Source organism: Bombyx mandarina, chromosome 09, assembly GCF_030267445.1.
Source record: "Bombyx mandarina strain Sakado chromosome 09, ASM3026744v2".
Taxonomy (NCBI): domain Eukaryota; kingdom Metazoa; phylum Arthropoda; class Insecta; order Lepidoptera; family Bombycidae; genus Bombyx; species Bombyx mandarina.
Genome location: NC_143216.1, coordinates 8,356,794 through 8,376,581, shown reverse-complemented (window position 1 = coordinate 8,376,581; position 19,788 = coordinate 8,356,794). Strand labels below are relative to the sequence as shown.

At 33.8% G+C, this 19,788-nt stretch overlaps 1 protein-coding gene across 9 annotated transcripts in view; it reads left to right on the top strand.

The window, feature by feature from the left end:
* mub (poly(rC)-binding protein mub) overlaps positions 1-19,788 on the top strand; it is a 166,959-nt gene that overhangs the window by 31,251 nt on the left and 115,920 nt on the right. For 7 of the 9 annotated variants that reach the window (XR_016323558.1, XR_016323557.1, XM_089729835.1 and 4 more), the window contains exon 2: positions 17,047-17,074. The exons of the other annotated variants lie outside the window; for them this stretch is intronic. The gene's annotated coding sequence lies outside the window, so the exon portion shown is untranslated. The remainder of the gene's footprint in view (positions 1-17,046; positions 17,075-19,788) is intronic. 9 annotated transcript variants of the gene reach the window in all.

The window sequence follows — 19,788 nt, the reverse complement described above, 5'->3', positions numbered from 1 at the left end:
TTTTTCCACATTCGTTTTTAACGAAAAGGGGATGTGGAGTGACTGAGGATTATGAAAGGGTACGACACTATCGTGGTGTTGAAAAGAGAATAAATATTGTATTAGAAAGATACTTTATACGGTTAGCTTAAACAGAAACAACTTCCTTTATTGTAAAATATGTTTAAAACATATTTTCTTTATACATTACTTCTGCTGAAACAAAATTTGTTACGTTCCAAAAAAAATTGACGTCGCTTTAGTTAAATTTAGAAATATAATTATTAATATTAATCTGGGCGTTACAGTAGTTATTGTTATTGAAGATATAATTAAAACTATTTTCTTTTGCGGTTCAAACTCTAATTGTTACGGACGACTTCTATCCGATAATTTGCAAGCGAAGTAAACTGTCCTTTCGTAATAAGGTGACACTATAAAACTTGCATACGTCCAGTCATGCAAGTGTAGTGTTCGCTCACGCACCCCGCACTAATTTGAAACCCCTCCAAGTCATTCAATCCCGTTTTGACAGGATAGCCGTCAGAGCACCGTGGTATGTAAGAAATGTGGATTTCTACGACGACCTGGACCTTGAGTCCATCAGTAAGTATTTTCAGCCGGCATCAGTGCGCCATTTCGAGAAAGCGGCATCACAGGAAAAGCCACTCGTCGTGGCCGCCGGTAACTACACTCCCGATCTTGCGGACCGCATGGTAAACAGCCGACATCACCCTAAACATGTCATTACGGATCCTCCCGATCCACTAACAGTGCTTGTCTGTACCTTAAGCGCCTACCCACAAACTACACACAACTACAAACTACAAGAAAACCTATATATCTACAGATTAAATTTCTTGCAAACTACAAATAAATGTACTAAATAAACTAAATAAGTACGTAAAGATATCGGCTTGCGGTTTGCGGTCACCGCCACAAAGTATCGGAGGCAATACGAAGCCCGTGCTGCTTTTACATGGAAAACAAAACCAACGTAATCTAATACATAGGCTTGCTAAAGATTATGTAACCGTTAATTATTTCTGAAGTAAATCATTTGAAAGCAATCAAAAACATTAATTTGAAGTTGTTTTCTCATTTCGCTTAACTGAATAGCGTCGGTCAAACATTGTCAGTTGAAATACCACGTTAGAATCCGCCTTGAAATAAATTAAACGGATTTTCTCCATTCAACGAATACCTTTATTGAATTCGTGGAAACGGTAAATAGTAATTAAATTTAATATTAAGAATAAATTTATAATACTTTATTTGGATTGAACAAACATTGTAATGACTTTTTAAAACTCAATTAATAAAAACAGGTTTTATTCACAATAAAAAACACAACAAGACTGAGAGTTCTCTTATGGTCGGAGGAAAATAGTTCAAAAGCTAAACTTATAAAATAGACGGAATCTCACTTCGTACGATTTCACAGGATCGGCTTTCAAAGAAAATACGTTCCGCCTATCCTGTTTTACTGGTGTGATGCGGCCTGAGAGGGTATTACTCAGGAATGAGATGGGACAGAGGTAAAGATTATAGAGGTTTCTCCTCACTAAATCAAACTTTTATTTTGAATACACAAAAGAAAGGGTTTTTGTGGTCGAAAATTTATCATAATTTGTATTTAAGGTGTGTAATAGAAAATTAAATTCGCATTCTGTTTACTGAAACACGTTAGAAACTTTTTTATGGCTTAGGAGTGTTGACGGTCCAACTGGTGTTAAGTGGTTACCGGAGCCCATAGACATCTACAACATAAATGCCGCCAAGGTGGGTCCTTGAGATATGAGTTCTAAGGTCTCAGTAACGGCTGCCCCACCCTTCAAGCCGAAACGCATTACTGCTTCACGGCAAAAATAGGCAGGGTGATGGTACCTACCCGTGCGGACCCACAAGAAGTCCTACCATCAGTACATATACATACATACATATAATTTAATACATTTACTTTTGTAAAATAAACTTTAAAATTCTCGTTTATTGCTAATTTATCAACTTTGACGGTTTTTTAATAGAACCTTTTAAAGAAGGATATTCCTTTTAATATTTAAATTTAAGACCTGCAGCGTCATTGTCGATAGTAGTTACTTTATCTCAACAGGGCTTAGTACTACGACTGTCATTAATTTAAATTAATAACATCATATTTTCGTGTTGGGTACCCGCGTTTTCATATTAAACGCGAACAGACTCCCGTGATAATGTGAGGGTCCCACCTCCGTCATTTATTTGTAAGCTGATTAAATTTACACGGTTCGCCGGCGAATTTATTTTCCTAAATTTGCTGTATATAATTTTTGAACCTTATATAGGTATAATTTTTTAGGTTTTTTTTTTGTCCCTACCTAAGCTGATAGCCTTGAGAGGCTATTTCAGCGTAACCGTGACTAGTAGGTGAGCTCACGGGGCTCAAACCTGACGACGATGCTAACACGAACCCTAGCAAGAGCCGTGCTTCGCAGAATCTACCACCGGATCGGAAACGCGACCCACTGAGAAGATCCGGCGAGAAACTCAGTGGGCTGTGTCTGAGAGTTTTTTAGGTTTGAGATAGGTATTGAGGTATGGCTAAAAAATTTTCATTAAGCGCCTGTATGTACGTTATTGTAGTTGTACATATCAAATTAAAATTTAGATATTATCAAGCTAGGTTATTCATTAGAATTCATACAAATTTTTGTTATTAATTTAGTTCCGTAGACATTAGAACAAACACACCAACACAAAGAATTTTACTTTATAAAGCACAGGGCTGGCCTCGCGTGGAGTACTGCTCTCACCTCTGGGCCGAGGCTCCCAAATACCAGCTACTTCCATTTAAATCCATATAGAATAGAGCCGTTCGGATTGTCGGTAGTCCCATTCTCACGAATTGTTTGGAACCTCTGGATCTGCGGAGGGACTTCGGTTCCCTCTGTATTTTGTACCATGGAAAGTGCATCGAGGAACCATCATCTCGTTTTTCTCGTACCGCCCGGAGCAGAGTTCCTCCATACTACCTGGAGCCACTACGGTTCCATCTATCCCGGTACCATCCGGCTTTGGAATGAGCTCCCCTCCACGGTGTTTCCCGACTTCTATGACGTTTCCTTCTTCAAATGAGGCTTGTGGAGAGTATTAAGCGGTAAGAAGCGGCTTGGCTCTGCCCCTGGCATTGCTAAAGTCCATGGGCGACGGTAACCACTCACCATCAGTTGGGCCGTATGCTCGTCTGCCAGCTCTAATTGGTACAGTTCTTTGATGTTAAGTATTCAGTGTAAATAGGAAATGCTCTGATTGTAATTGCTCTGATTGTAATGTCTAATTTTTGTCTATTAGCCATTGGATTTGACTTTTGAACATTGTTTCGTTGGTATAAGAACTCCACGCCTGGGACCTTAAGGTGTAATCAATTCTTAATACACATTAAAAGTTAGAATATCATATGCGTTAGTGTCAATTATGCTGAAATTCATTTATTCTGAAAACATTTTAAAATGTTTTAAAGGAATTCTCATTATTAATTTAAAACAATGGTGTTTGAAGTCGTTATAAGCGCTTTTGCTGTTGAATAGAAATAAACTATGTATAAATTGTTGTTTAACTTTCATGAAAAATCTCTACATTAAACATTCTTTTCATTCAGGCTTCGAGAATACGTACGTTTTATAACCTCGTAGCTGACATGAAAAAAATTAATTCAACTCTCAGTTTTGCATCGTGAAACAAGAAAATTGCTCTATTAAGTCTCATTTTCCGCTTAAAAGGAATTTCGTTTCGACCAGTGATAATTCTCAAAGACTTTGTTTCGAGAACATTCGAAAAAGCTTCCTTTTACTTTCGAACAAACAACTAAGTATTTCGAATAAAGAACGGCATATTTTTATCTATATTTCTTCTAGCCTTACCTAAAATCCTTCAAAGTAATTACTCTAATATTCTAATTTATTCAGATTTATTTTCAATACTTCTGAGAATATATGATTAATAATATATATTGTATTGTATTGTGGCCTGGAAACAAAAAAAAGTAAGTTAGTTCGCGAATGGGACCGAAATTCAATTTAATCATTAAGCTTAAATGACATGAGACAGCTTCATTCAAATCACGAATGCGAACCACAAACTTTGGAAATGTTGCAGGGAAACACTAGATAATTAGGTTTATGAACCATAACGCCCTTGTAACGTTCGTACCGCGAAGTTAATGTCCGGGCCCTTAACTCAAAACAGCCTAATTTTATGTGAAGTAAAATTCATTAACGTAGTACAGAGGAAAGGATTTTGCGGGACATTGTTAACAAGAGACAATGCCGCTAAAATCACGTTGCTAATAAATAATATTACGACATTACATTTTAGTCTGAGGTTGCTTGAAGGAATTCATCGGAAAGTTTGGAATAGAATTTATACACATTTTTATGTAGATACATAACTTTAAACTAATGTAAGGCCAGTTAGCTTTCTTGAGAGGTTGTTTTAAAATTTAAACATTTAAATAAAAGGTTTTTTTATTGTAATACATATTAATTCTTAATTGTATGTATTATATACGTTTAATCTAATATATAAAATTCTCGTGTCACAGTTTTCGTTGCCATACTCCTCCGAAACGGCTTGACCGATTTTGATGAAATTTTTTGGGCTTATCCGGTATCTATGAGAATCGGTCAACATCTATTTTTCATCCCCCTAAATGTTAGGGGTAGTCCACCCCTAAATTTAATTTTTTATTTTTTAGACAAAATTTTTAATTTCTATTTTTTTATGATACAACATACAAAAATACATACAATCCTCAATTTTCACCCTTCTACGATCAACCCTTATTTTTTATTTGCTAATTAAAACTTTAAATTTTTTTGCGAGAATTTTGTTTTTATTTTGTCATGACGTAGAATTAAAAAATTTCATATTACTCTGAAATTTTCACCCCTCTACGATCAACCCCTATTTTTTATTTGTTAATTATAAACTTTAATTTTTTTGGCAAGATTTTGATTTTTATTTTTATTTTGTCATGAATTAAAATAAAAAATCTGACGTTACTCTCAATTTTTCATCCCTCTATGATCAACCCCTATTTTTTATTTGTTGATCATAAACTTAAATTTTTTTGGCAAGTTTTTTATTTTGTTTTGTCAAGACTTAAAATAAAAAAAATCATATTACTCTCAATTTTCACTCTTATACGATCAACCCCTATTTTCTATCCCAATTAATATATTTTTTATTCTATGCACAGATCCGCAATAAGGTTGCAAGATGGCAATCAAATATTATAATTGTAGTACGATAAATTCTTATTCAAAGTTTATAATTTCAAGTTCCTTTAATTATGATTTTTTTTAAATTGAATTAGATCTCCCGCCCTCACCGGTCGACTACTGATCAACTATCAATCGATCAGTTATCCCCACCAGGTGTCACCACTCATCCAGCAAACATCACGTAGTAGGGATGAGGACGAAGCCGGTCTCCTGTCTTACTCACTCACTATACATCATAGATTATATACACTTATTATATTTGAGAGCTATACAATACTATACATTTTTCCGCCAAGTTTTTTTGGTTTTATTTGTGTATCAATAGTATGTTCAGTAGGTCTGAGTATTGGCTACTATCTATTTTTCATACCCCTAAGTGAAAAGGGTTCTCCACCCCAAACATTTTTTATTTTTATTTTTTGTAATATTTTTTTGTTTATAATTAGGTATTTATTATGTGGTTAAATGAGGTTTTTTTTCTACAGTAGAATTTCTCTAGAAATCTTATTTAAGGCAACACAACGTTTGCCGGGTCAGCTAGTCTAATATATAAAATTCTCGTGTCACAATGTTCGTTCCTATACTCCTCCGAAACCGCTTGACCGATTGTCATGAAATTTTTTATGCATATTCAGTAAGCCTGAGAATCGGCTACTATCTATTTTTCATACCCCTAAGTGATTAGGGTTGTCCACCCCTAAATTTTTTTTTTTATTTGGACTTTTTTTTTGTTATAATGAGGTATTATGTGGTTGAATGAGGTTTTGCTATTTTTATTATATATTCCCTCATCGTTCACAGCACTACATACCTCTTTCACTCATTTACCACATCCTTACACATGTACAATAAGTTAGTTTTTTTTTCTACACTAGAAATTCCCTAGAAATCTTATTTAAGGCAAAACAATGTTTGCCGGGTCAGCTAGTATTATATATAAATGTACATATTTCGTCTTTACCTACGATTTTTGTTTAAATGTTTTTTTTATTTCTATAATGAAAATATGTATACCTATTATAATTATCGATGCATCTCTATTAGCGCAATGGTAATTTTTCAATGTCCTTCTTGAAAAAGTCACCCACAACCTCTTTTAAAGGCATTTAATAATCGCTCTTAAGTATTGATTTTTTTCCTGCTAAGAAGTTGCGTAAAATGTGGAAAAACTCAAAGTTGAGCATTTTTAATAATCATTGGGGAAAAAAAAAACAATAATCCTAGAGATTTCTCTCTAGGTTAAATCCATCATCCGCAAGTCTAAGTAACTTATTTGTTCATTAATTTTTATAAAAATCTTTGATAGCAAAGTAGGTATTACAAGAATAAGCAACCGAAAATTAAAAAAGTGATTTTCTTGATTCTTCAATATAACCATCTTTTTTGATTTCGGAACATCAAAAGTGTCAACGAGCGATGTCCGCTATGACACTTTTCCCTTTACAATTCCTGCCGCCAAGGGCGACGCATCGATTTCATATATTCAAAATTTTTTTTGTCACATAAGGACTAATAAATATATCAAAACTAATAAATAAATACTCTCATTTATCACAACGCAACAATCTGAAATTAAACTATGTATACTTACCGAATACTAAAACGTAGTATGACTACTAATCTTAAAATCAAGTTCCCAAAAGCAATGCCGTCGAGTAAGCGACTTAGAAATAATTGGCGTGTTTTTTTTTTATTGTTTAGATCGTTGGCGAGCTCACAGCCCACCTGGTGTTAAGTGGTTACTGGAGCCCATAGACATCTACAACGTAAATGTGCCACCCACCTCGATATATAAGTTCTAAGGTCTCAGTATAGTTACAACGGCTGCCCCGCCCTTCAAACCGAAACGCATTACTGCTTCACGGCCTACCAACAGTAACAATGCATGAAGGTTATCAGTAGCGTAATATATACTTAATTCAACAGATATTTTACGATCAGTAAATAGCTCTTGTCTACCCCCTAGTGAACTGTGGACTCTCTATAAGTGTATGTAATAAACGCTATTTAAATATTGTAGATAGGGATTCTATGAGGACGAAATATTCCTTTTCAGGTTGTAATTTCTAATAATGATTACACTGTTCCGCATTTCCAGTTGTGGATGCCATTACAATAAACAATAATTTTACATTCTCTGAAGGCGCAAGAATGTAAATTTAATGGGCTATTCATCACAAAGCCTATTTCGAGGCGTAGTTATTTGATTAAGTTTCTGTGGACTTCTTATTACAAAACACACATATGAAAACATATACGAAGGAAATCTTAATAGAAAAACGATTGAATAAATCGTAGAAAAGCTATTCTAAGCACGGTCTAGTGAAATATTTTATGCTGAAAAGTAGAAATAATAATATTCCCAAAGAACAAAGGCCTTGATCCTCTACACGGGAGTTAACCGGATTGAGTTTTGTGTTAAAAAATTATTTCACGTTTCTGTGAAGTTTCCAGAATGAAATGCTAACAACAAGCAAAATTTTGAGAAAAGAAATATACAACTGATACTACGCAAATTAAATGTCTGAGAAAATTCGATTATGATTATTGAATACCTATTTTTTTCATCTTTGAAATCTTTTTATATTCATTGATTTGTGGGGTTATTTATTGTATGAATTGAAAACACGAATTTAAAGATTAAAGATTATGAATTTTTTCTTAGAAAATAATCATATTATGTTTATTAGTTTTATTTATCAGAGAATAATACCTCTTATTGGGGTTACATCAAAAAACTGCTAAAGAAATACACTGAAATACAATCAACTGGAAATTTTCATAAGCATCTGGTAATCATTTGTTTATCGAGCTATTTCTAAAAGCAGCCACAACAATAGTATTGAAAATAATGATAAAAATACTAATCGGAGACGGATCGATGAGCCTACCTTAGTGATAAGTAGTTGCCTAAGCTAAAAGGCCTCATAACAGGAATACTGTCACTCAATCCAATACTGAAGTTCAAAATCTGATTAGCGATGGATTGTCTGTCTCAATTTTTACACATGAAATGTGCATGATGGCTATACCGCCTATGCGGACTCACATTCTACCGTTAACAGGTAGGTCTATAGGAGAACTGGTTAATCCATAAAGGGACTATCATACAGCCTACCTGACTTTTAAGCATTTTAACATATCTATATAATATATATAAAAGAAAGTCGTGTTAGTTACATTATTTATAACTCAAGAACAACTGAACTGATTAGGCTGAAAATTCGTGGGGAGGTAGCTTAAAGCCAGGAGAAGGACATAGAATACTTTTTAATACGTTCCCGTGGGACATGACATAAAACGTGGTATAATAATATGGAATAACAAAACGCAACTGACAGCTAAACAAAATGTAGTCTATGGTTAATTATAGTAGAATTTTGAAGTTGACCGGTTGATGTGTTTGTTTCGAGTTTCTATTAGCTTATTGTGCCGAGATAGGTAGTCGTTAAAAAAGCTATGCCGCGACCAACACGGTCAAATCTTTCCCGACGAAGCCGTAATGCAACTAGGATTCGAAAAATTGCAAGTGAAAGGACTGTAGAAGAACAAGAAAATATAATAATAAAAATAACAACTAAAATACATGGCCAATAAAGTATCATTAAAATACTTGATTTTTTAATTTACATTAATTATCGAAATAAAACATTGACCTTGATAAAATCAAAAGTCTGCTCATTTATGACCTCTAAGGCGGAACAAAGTTCGCCGGGTCCGCTAGTTGTAAATATTGGGAAACAGTAAAATATTGTTGAAATTTAAATAAGGAAGGGAGTTGACTTCTTAGCATTGAATACAAGTGCCATTAAGATTCTAAAACATTGGAGCACTGCAACCACGTCACGTACGTTCCATTAGTGACAATCTGAGAGCGACCACAAGCCTATTTAGTACAATGTGAAAGGCAACATTGTTGATCGGGTCACTGACTGTTCATAGTACAACAAGTACTCAAGAACGCTAATTAAAATTCAAGATATCGTGGAAATGTAATCTTTCTCTTAGCTTACCTTTTCAAATCTATCTATCTTCTAACTTTCAGTTCACAGATGGCCACTGCCGAAAAAATAGGCCTTCCTTAACAATTTTAAATATGCCTTCACTATTTGAGATTCGTCGATTTTAATTCCAAAAATAAATTCTAAAATGATCACGATGGTATTGTGAATAAAGCATGGTCTGAATATTTTTATACTTTTTATGTACACATACATACATTAATTATCGCCTTACATACAATTCATATATGTAAATTTATATTTAAAGCAATATAGGAAAAAACCAAATTCTAATCTAAAGGATTACATAGCTTTTAGAAATATTTTTAATTATACCGCAAAATATTGAATTCTATTTCATTATTTACATGCTGTTGTCTATTATTATATTAGGTCAGGGGATCTTTAATAAGTTGTCCGCTATTTGTCAAAGCCTCTGTTGTACGGAGCACAGGAAATTCAGCTACCACTGCTGTTTATTATTATTCCTAACAAAGAGTACTAGTAGTAGGAGGTATCATATAACTCACGAAATGCAATCACAGCCATGCCTATTTATGACGAGAAGTTTTTTTTCCTACCTATTAGCTGGTAGCCTACGGCGCTATTACGCGCGTAGGGTTAGGTGAGCTCACGGGCTCAACTTGAGAGAATTTTCTAACACTAGCCCTAGCAAGAGCAGCGTTTCGCAGAATATATCACGGAATCGGTATCGTTTCGTTTCGTTTATGGAATATATTGCTCGTCAAACTTTTCAATATAATCGACAAGTTCGATGTGGATTTGATTAATAGCTGGAGAGTCGCCCATTATATATAATCCTATTGGCTAAGTATAGCTTCCAGAAAAACTAAAAACAAGTTGTCTGTGATCAAGATATATGATATCGGTGAATTATAAGCGATAATATTTTTTTTATCGTGTTTATAAACCATAATCAATTCCGTGATTGTATGTAAAATCAAACTGCATACAAAGCACCGGGCAGGTAATTTGATTGTGGAAGTATAAAATACGCTGCGATTTCATTTACTATTTACGAGAGGTAGAAATTTAGAATTGGACGGGAGCAGAAATTGAATATTAAATAAGACGTCAGTAAGCTTGAAACTGTACCTTTGGCCGGAATTGAATCAGATTATTGAATAAGTCGGCCATCGCATATGAGGTTGGCCCTACACAAACATAGTTTCTTGCAAGAAGGAGCAAATATTTTGAATTAATTGAGAAAAACTACCATAAATAAATTTTCAGATTTGAGATAATTTAGGACTATAATTAATAGTTATTTTTCACTTGACATATTGTGTTGTGCTGTTCGGCTTTATGTGGTGTGAAATTTTATAATGATTATCAAATGCATCTGAAGTTGAAGAAGCAGTAATGCGTTTCGGTTTGAAGGGTGGGCAGCCGCTGTAACTATACTTGAGACCTTAGAACTTATGTCTTAAGGTGGGTGGCGCATTTACGTTGTAGATGTCTATGGGCTCCAGTAACCACCTAACACCAGTTGGGCTATGAGTTCATCCACCCATCTAAGCAATAAAAATAAATAAATAAATAAAACATTATACAATATTATACATTCGACCTAGTGTATGTGCCACTTGCACCTGCAATATATTTTGCAACGCGGTTCCACACTAACACAAAAACAAAAATTCCCAAAAACCCTCTTATACGGTACGTCTACAACACATAGCGAGATTTTTGTTTAAAATTATTTGGAAAACTACATTATTCACTATGAGCAAACAATTTAAGATAACAGAAATTTTACTGCTTATATTTTTTATTTATAATAGGTTATTTATTTTCGTTATTAAACATTCAATGTATAAAGCTCGGTGTCGTTTCTAGTAGTAATTGTTCCATCGACCCCTGACCGGGTAATCCCGTTATGGGACGACAGACTGGTTTGCAGGACATGAGGGTTTCAACACATGTAGGTTTACGCAGTTTCAAACACAAATCAATTTAGTAATTCATTCTGTTCTCATGTATCGTAGACTTAATTAATAGTTTTTCATACTAATTGTATTATAAACTGAAAACTATGAACGCAAGATTAAGCAGCAAAGTAGTTATAATTACACATCAAAATGCACAGTTAATCAGTATATTATTATTAATTTTATTTCCATGGGTTATTATCAGATATCATTCCAATAAAATCATATAGTGGTAATTATAATTAAAATAGGTAACATTAAAGTATGAACAGATAAGCAAACTTGAGATATTTATATTGAACTAGCTGACCCGGCAAACTTCGTAGTGCCTCAATCGATAAATAAAAGACCTAATCTTTTGTATAAAATAAACTTAAAACAAACAAAAAGAACCCATCCGACGGGGGACACATTAAAGGAAAAATAAAATTGTTATTTTTATTTAATTCCGGGAATTTTCATATTTATCTACCTTTTAAACCCTCTCTGGACTTCCACAAATAATTCAAGACCAAAATTAGCCAAATCGGCCCAGTCGTTCTCAAGTTTTAGCGAGACTAACGAACAGCAATTCATTTATATATATATATATATATATATATATATATATATATATATTATTATTATTTCCGTGCGTAATAATCAGATATCATTCCAATAAAATCATATAGTGATAAATATTAAAATAGGTAACATTAAAGTAATATATGAACAGGTAAGCAAACTTCACATATTTATTATAGAATGATAATATAACAAAAATTGCGCTCTATAACCAAGTTCGCCTTTTATTTAACTGCTTAGTTTATTGAAGCTTAAATTAACTTCGAAGTCACTTTCGGTCCATCTGATGATAAGGAGTTAGTCCCGCTTATAGACACCAGCAACGCTAGGCACCGCCGTGCCAATTTCCGTTAAAACACCACAATGTATTTAATTGGTATAGCTAAGTTATTGGCCAGATTCCTACCAAATATACCCCGAATACCTATAGTAACAATACATTCAAACTTGTGCCGAGTGTAATACAAATTTACGACTTATTACTGTTGGGAATCGAACATTGTCATTGGAACGAAACGCTATCAGGCATACCATGTAGCAATACGTACTGAACCCACAAATTTCATTAGCACTCTCCATATAAACTTTAGGGATATATGATGAAAATGTAGATTTTTATTAATTAACAGGTCGGAAAATGAATGAATGAAAAAATGAATTTATATTGAATTGAAACAAATCGTTACCGACTTTGAATTTCGAATAAGATTATTAAAGTCCATGGGCAAAGTTCTTCGACGAGCAATATGTGCTGCTAGAGTTAGAACCAGTATTGACCAACAGCACTGAAAATGGTTCAGGTGGATCCATCAGGACCTGTCTAGGGCATTGACAGTGACTGGCCGCTAGAAGAGCCGGGTCAGTGACATAGTTGGTTGTGGTTAAGATAAAAGACGGGATTGTCACGTTGTAAATTTTATAGGTAGTGACTTCATATGGGGTATTTTATGGGTAGTGAAGTTCTGCATTCCTGATGTCTTAGGCTACTTCAATGTTTTAAAGGAAGGTAATAAGGGTGAAGGGGACCGCACGCATGACCGCTCATTTACAAGTTTTAATTTATCACATGAATCCAGCTTATTCTGCTTTGCAAATCACGGGTAGCCTGGTAATGTAAAGAGGGTAATCTCTTTATTATTTTTGTGAGGTCTGAAGGTCATGGAATTAAGCAAGACGACAGATAGGTACATGATCTTCCTGGCCCAAGTACTAACAATAAGGTACTAATAATTGATAGATGTTTGAAATTGTATATCTATATGTATACACTTACATTTAAAGCTACAATCAAAGCTCATATTTCCGGAGGTTAAGCGTATTTTAAAATTTGGCAGATGGTATCTGAAAATATGACAACATAAAACAGATAATTTATGTTGTTTCATTAATTGTACTTTGTATGTATTTCTTAGGAGTTTTTTACATTGGCTAAAAACAAAAAAAAGATATTGTCAAATAAATTCATCTATGCATTCTATAGGTCTATATTATATGTATATTCTCCTCTTCTTTTCTGGATGCGCCGGAATCCGACATACCCCGCTCTGTCGGCCCTATAGTATCCATAAACGGATTCCCCAGTAAAAAGGCTATATAAATACATATTACGTACTAAAACAAATTATAAAACCTTTATGTTATAAAGGTGTGTGGTATGCGTACACATCTAGTTTGGGGTCAAGAGGCAAGCAACAGAGCGTGTCCTCGCGGCTGAAACGTACACCATCAATATTAGATGAGTCGACCCGCACATACCTACGTGCTGCGCGTTCAAACGGACTCCGCTATTTTCTCGGTTTTAGCCGAAGATAATATTGAAAATATGATACGTACGTATTTATGTATTTGGTATATGCAATAGTAATCCTGAGCTTACTAGTATAAATATCGATGAATTGCTGTTCGTTTTTTCGTAAACTATCAGATTTGTAGTGTAATTGTGCATCTATTACTCTCATAGTAATATTTTATCAAGAGATATCAGAATCTATAGTAATATATAATCTACAGTGGTTTTTACGGATGTTCCGTTATAACTACTGAACATGCATCCGATTGACTTGAAACTTGGTATCCATGTAGAAAATACATATGCTTAATGGATAGGATAATATTTATATGGGTCAGATAATAATGTTAATTTTAATGCCCAGCAAAGCGGACGGGTACAGCTAGTTATTTTACAATATTAATCACTTATGTCAAATAAATAATTTTTTTTATTATCTTTGAACAGAAATTGAAAATATATATACATCCATGAAAGATTTAAAAAAGAAACTCTTACGAAATACTCGAACCAATGACGCATCGGTTTGCGGCGCTGCAAAAGGTTGCATTTGCGGAACTGGCTGCCGCTAGAATTTCCCTATCCATATTTGATCGGATTTACCCGACAACACTTACCCGTTCTACAAACTCGCACTAAGGTACTTTATGTATCGAAATTTCTCTCTGGGCTTCCGTCATTTATTGGATGCGCAACTTGAGAATTTCGTCTGGAATACTTACCTGAATTTTTGAAAAATAATTCCGCATGTTGCCTGCTATTTCATGAATTTTCTTTTGTACCAAAATGTTATTTGGATAACTTTGGTAAAATCTGTGCACATAGAAAGCATACGGTATGTTTGTACACCCCCTTCCCAAAAAAGAGATATAAAATACATCAGAAATTTCTGTTTGTTTAAATGTATATTACTTCGCTAGTATAAAGCTTTTCTTTGAACAGCTACTCAAAATTACAAAGACGGGCTAGCCAGCAACTAAGAAGCAACATCAGGTACTTTGAATTAATACGAATAAATGTTTCCTGATAACCATACGAAGCTCATTTTAAACAATAATGAAAACTTAAAAATATATACAGTACGTTTTTACACCAAAATACAACCAATAATATAAAAAGTACTGAAAACAGATTCTTAGCAAATACTTTACTTAATTTCCGGAATCGTTTGTTTTACCGCAAAAGCCTAAACACCCTTTTGTCTTAATTGTGATTTGTACTAATTAAGCTTGTTTTCTCTTCTAATTATCTCCTTGAATATTCACGGGACGGAATCACTTGACCTCAAAATGTTAGAGATATTGTTTGTTACTCTTGAGAGCCGCGGTTCAGAACAATGAACACTTTTTTGTGTACAAACGGCGATGGAAGCAGGTAATGAATTTGCTGAAACAAAGAACCGAATGCGGAGGCTCATTAGCCATTCAGTCGTTGTGCCTGTCTTAAAAACCGTTTACAAAAGTCCTGATGAATGTAAGCCCTTGTTTATTTCGGCCATCTGTTTTTGGCACGGAGTTATTTAATTTCATTATATTCATCTGTTTTTTTTTCAATTCGTACACCATTTTATTTACCATGGCATTTTCGTCCCACCGTGGAGATCTCTATGCGCATACAACCACATGAGCCTCATTTTTTTTAAATATATTTTATAAATACAATAAATGAAATGGCAATAAGCTGGTGAATTGAAATATGCGGAATAAATATGTAGTTGTTAGTAGGAGTTCATACCGGTTCATAAATACTTAAGTTGGTTGGGTGGTTAAATTATACCATATTTATAGCATAGCAATCAGTCAGCATGCCGTATTCTGTCAAGATTGTCATTCAACAACGTTATGTTCAGTGATACCTTTTGATAAACGATTTGAACATCAGTTAGTTATAATTTTTTTTAATCACTTTCATAATGTTTATAGACCGGTGACAGTTCATTTCATGAGGTCACAGAAAAGTGAGTTGTCTTAAGATGGTTACAAATTGTATCTCTTTATCGCACATGCAGCGATTTATAACAATTCGCATTCAAGCTTTAGGTATCTGCTTCAAACTTTAATGTTTCTTATATCGTGATTAAGTTAATTAATAAAAATTGATATCTTTTTTGCACTAGTGAAAATATAGATACAAAAGTTATGAAACTTGACCTATATACGAAAACCATATTTTAAAGTAAGTATTTAATATTCTACGCTATAATATCCAAAAGATCGAAAATATTAAGCGCCATAATGAACCGCCGCCTCCATAAAACATTCTGTTGGTAATCACTTACAATGGTTGTTATAACAATAATTCATGAATTAACTTTCGGTTGAAAATTTGTTTGCTCAAAATTTTCAGTTTTCGTTGCCACTTCTATAAATAATTTACATAGTCAAATATACACACAACTTTCAATGCAATCAACTGAAAGTTTTTCGCTCAGTTGACGTCACCCACTTACAAAATGGCTGTATATTTTTGTGAAAAGTATTCATTTTACAGCAAAATTCCGAGCGAGGAGTTTTCCGAGATTCAACTATTTTTAAGTATACATTTTGTTGTAACGCTTTAAAGATATTTGTAATAATCTCTATATATAAAAATGAATTGCTGTTCGTTAGTCTCGCTAAAACTCGAGAACGGCTGGACTGATTTGGCTATTTGGTCTTGAATTATTCGTAGAAGTCCAGGGAAGGCTTAAAGGTGAGAAAATATAAAAAAGCTCGGAATTATATAATTATAAAAACAAACAATTTTGTTTTTCCTTTGATGTATCCCTTTGATGTGTCTTTTATTTATCGATTGAGGCACTACGAAGTCGGCCGGTTCAGCTAGTTTACAATAAAGAAGATGGTACTCAATTGGCACTTAAACTGTAATCGAACTACGACGATGATTTTACGAACTAAAATTAAATATTTTACAAATAAAGAAAAAAATAACCAAAAAAAAATCTGCAGTTAATCATAGTAGCTGTATATTTCATTAGATTTATTTTAAAAAGTTATCTGCTTCTTCCTCTAATTTTACCTTTTCAAAGTACGAAATTAATTCAAATTAATTAACGCTCAAACAAAGATTATTGTCCGATGAAGCGCGAATGGAATTACTTAAAAATAAAATTCAAACAAGATTTTGGTGCTTTCATTGAGTTATAAAAGTCTTTTGTGCCGTATCATTCATTTTCTACAGAATTGGTCACATTGTGAAATCCTAAATTTTGTTGAGAATTATAATCAAAGCTGTTGGAATGAAACGGAAAAGAATAAGTTTTCTTATAAAAGTGGGGCCTACCTAGACAGTATAGTCACATTTCGATCGTAAAAACGGAGGGTTAGTGCCAGAAGAGGTCGTATGTATATCCGACCTTGTGCAAATGTAACGATAACACGCTTAAGAGTCAATAAACTGTTACCTACTCAGTTTTATGAGATGATAAGTATATGCTTGTCTTTGTTCCTTATTGGTTTGTGGGTCACGTTCTTTGACTCATGTTATGTTTCTTGTTACAGATTGAAGAACCTGATTTCGACTGTGGAGGTAAGTGTCTTTCTCCGTTTGATCTAAGATTACAAGGCTCTTACACAAACCTGCTTTTTTAGTCTTGAATAGAAAACTTAGAGAATATCTTTAAAACCTTCAAGAAATATTCAATGTAAATCTTTACGAATGATTTTTGCACACATTAAGGAGACCACGACTAACTTCTCTAGAATTTCTTATAAATTATGGGTGGTTAATGCTATTTTGAAGTTTCACGAATTATTGTTGGAACAATAAATTAACACGTGGAAAATTTTCATTAATACTTTCCACATTCAACGGTCGCAAAGTTTATCGTCGCTAATGTCGCTATGTTTATTTTCTCTTCTATTTTTATGATTGTCGAGACAGATACCTGACAGATAAGAACAACAATAAGAACACCTTGTTTCAAATATCTTTAAAAAATTTAATTAATCCGAGCGGCGTCGATTTCGAACCCCATCGGATCCATGGGACGCCCACGGATTCCGTACAGTATTCAAAATCAATAACTAAGCTTATACTAAGCTATACTACTACCTATAAGTTGTACTAAGCCTAATCAATGTCTATAAATATTTGTTTCACAAATCCTAATAAATGTCATAACCGTGTTTTTTATTGGGATTGTCTGATTGGTTTTACTACTAATTACTATACTACTAATTACTATGCTACTAATTACTATACTTAAATTACTATCGTTTATACTATAGACAGTTTTCAAAAACTTTGTTCAAGTTGCGAGAGAAAAAGAAAACGTAACAAAAAAAATTCGACACTTTACAGCCCCTATACCGTATTTTATGTACATAATCTACAAACTTGAGAACATCGGAAAGACAAATGTTCCGATATTGCAAGATACGCTTGAGTGAAGTCTTTTAATTAAGTCGGGCGGTACGCGTCGACGTTAGTACGGGCTTACCGAATACCCTATCAATTTCTGCTTGACTTCTGATTGTTTGAACCAACATCGTTAGCGAGGCCAGAATTACGTCAAGGACCAGTTGAAGCCAGGCTATAAACAACCCCCGGTACTGGTTTATTTAAATTATTCCGTACGTATAAATATATAGTTATTTTGTAAACTAGTCGTACTAGCTAATAGCTCAACTGGTGGTAATCACATGACGGAACCGAAAGATATCATAACCTCAATTGCATTCGAATCGGTGATAAAGTCGTGTTCTAAAGAAAAGCACGCCCGATGCATTCGTATCGAGCGGTGCGATTGTACCGGTATTAAAATCCTATAGGCAGGCAGCAATATTTCTATTGAAGTACGTACTTGTCAAATGATCGCGAATGACTTCCACGATAAAGGAATAACATCAAACTGGCAGAAAATAATTATTTGCGTAATCACAGGTGCTAGGGCATCTTCAAAATCCGCACGGGTAGGGAGCATCACTCTGCTTACAGTGAAGCCGTATGTTTCGGTTTAAAGATGGGACGGCCGTTGTACTACGTATAATAAAAACTGAGACATAGCGACCACTTAACACTAGGTGGGTCGTGAGTTCGTCCATTCATTTGATCGCCAATTAATGTTATCCATCGAAGAATGGCGACGCCTAACAAGATTTTATTTTACTTCGGTTCAGTAGCACTTGAAGTAAATTATAGATATTATTAATGTCGTTTATTAATTGCGTTGGGGGCTTTGACTTTGACCCATTGACGAAGATCGCTATTATCTAGTAATGCATGTAATAAATAATAGTAAGGAATGAAAGAAATAACTTCCCTGAAAACAAGGGTAATTCATATACCTAAATTATATATTTATAATAATTAATATTATATGCCAGTAAATAAAATGGTAATTACTAGTTTTGATACATCGATGGTTTGTGAAATATCACGTTTAATAAGGAAAGTCTAAACCAGTTAAAGAAATTTCTCACTGTTATTTAATCGAAATCTTAATTTATTAACTTTACACTGTTTATGTATGTCATGCTTTACAATGTTTTGAAGCGAAATGGAAAAAAAACCTTACGTACATAATATATATTATGTATAGTTTCACCTTAACTGTATGGATGCGAGTAAATGTTTTGTGAGAGATATTAGTCTGAAACGGTAAAAAGTGACTTACCTTTTTTAAATATTCACTTTAAGGCACAAGTTTCTAATAATAATTATTGTTTTTTTTTTTTTAATTTACCCATAAATTTTATTATTATTTAAAAAAAAAACACACAGTAATTATCCTTTGTACGTGCGCTTATTTAAAAACTTACGGATTTCAAGTTCGTCAATACTGTTCCTGAATTGCACCTATAGTCAAATTAAGGATTCTAACTCTGTGTCCTTTACATTATCGTGCATCATTCATAATGTATAAAGATTAACATCGAATGCATTAAAACTTTGTTTTGCAAAAGTAAGATCGGAAAGTTATCGAATCCTTGAACCTACATCACGCCCATTATGAAAATTGTATGAAAGTTTCCACTTGTTTCGGACACTAAGAAACTAATCTTTTCTCCGGTAGAAGTTGCTTTAATATACTTTCAGGTGAATTTGTGTAAAGCCTTTGTTAGAGAAAACTGTATCGAATTCTTCATCTGGTGATTATACAGGATTGTTACGTTGTGTAGGGATGTTACGTTAGAAATTAGGAGAGGAAAGGTACTAGAAGTGAGTTCAAAGTAACACCCAAAGAAAAATGCAGGGCACAGTGAGCGCTAGGCGAAGGGCTGTGTGATATTGCGCATAGA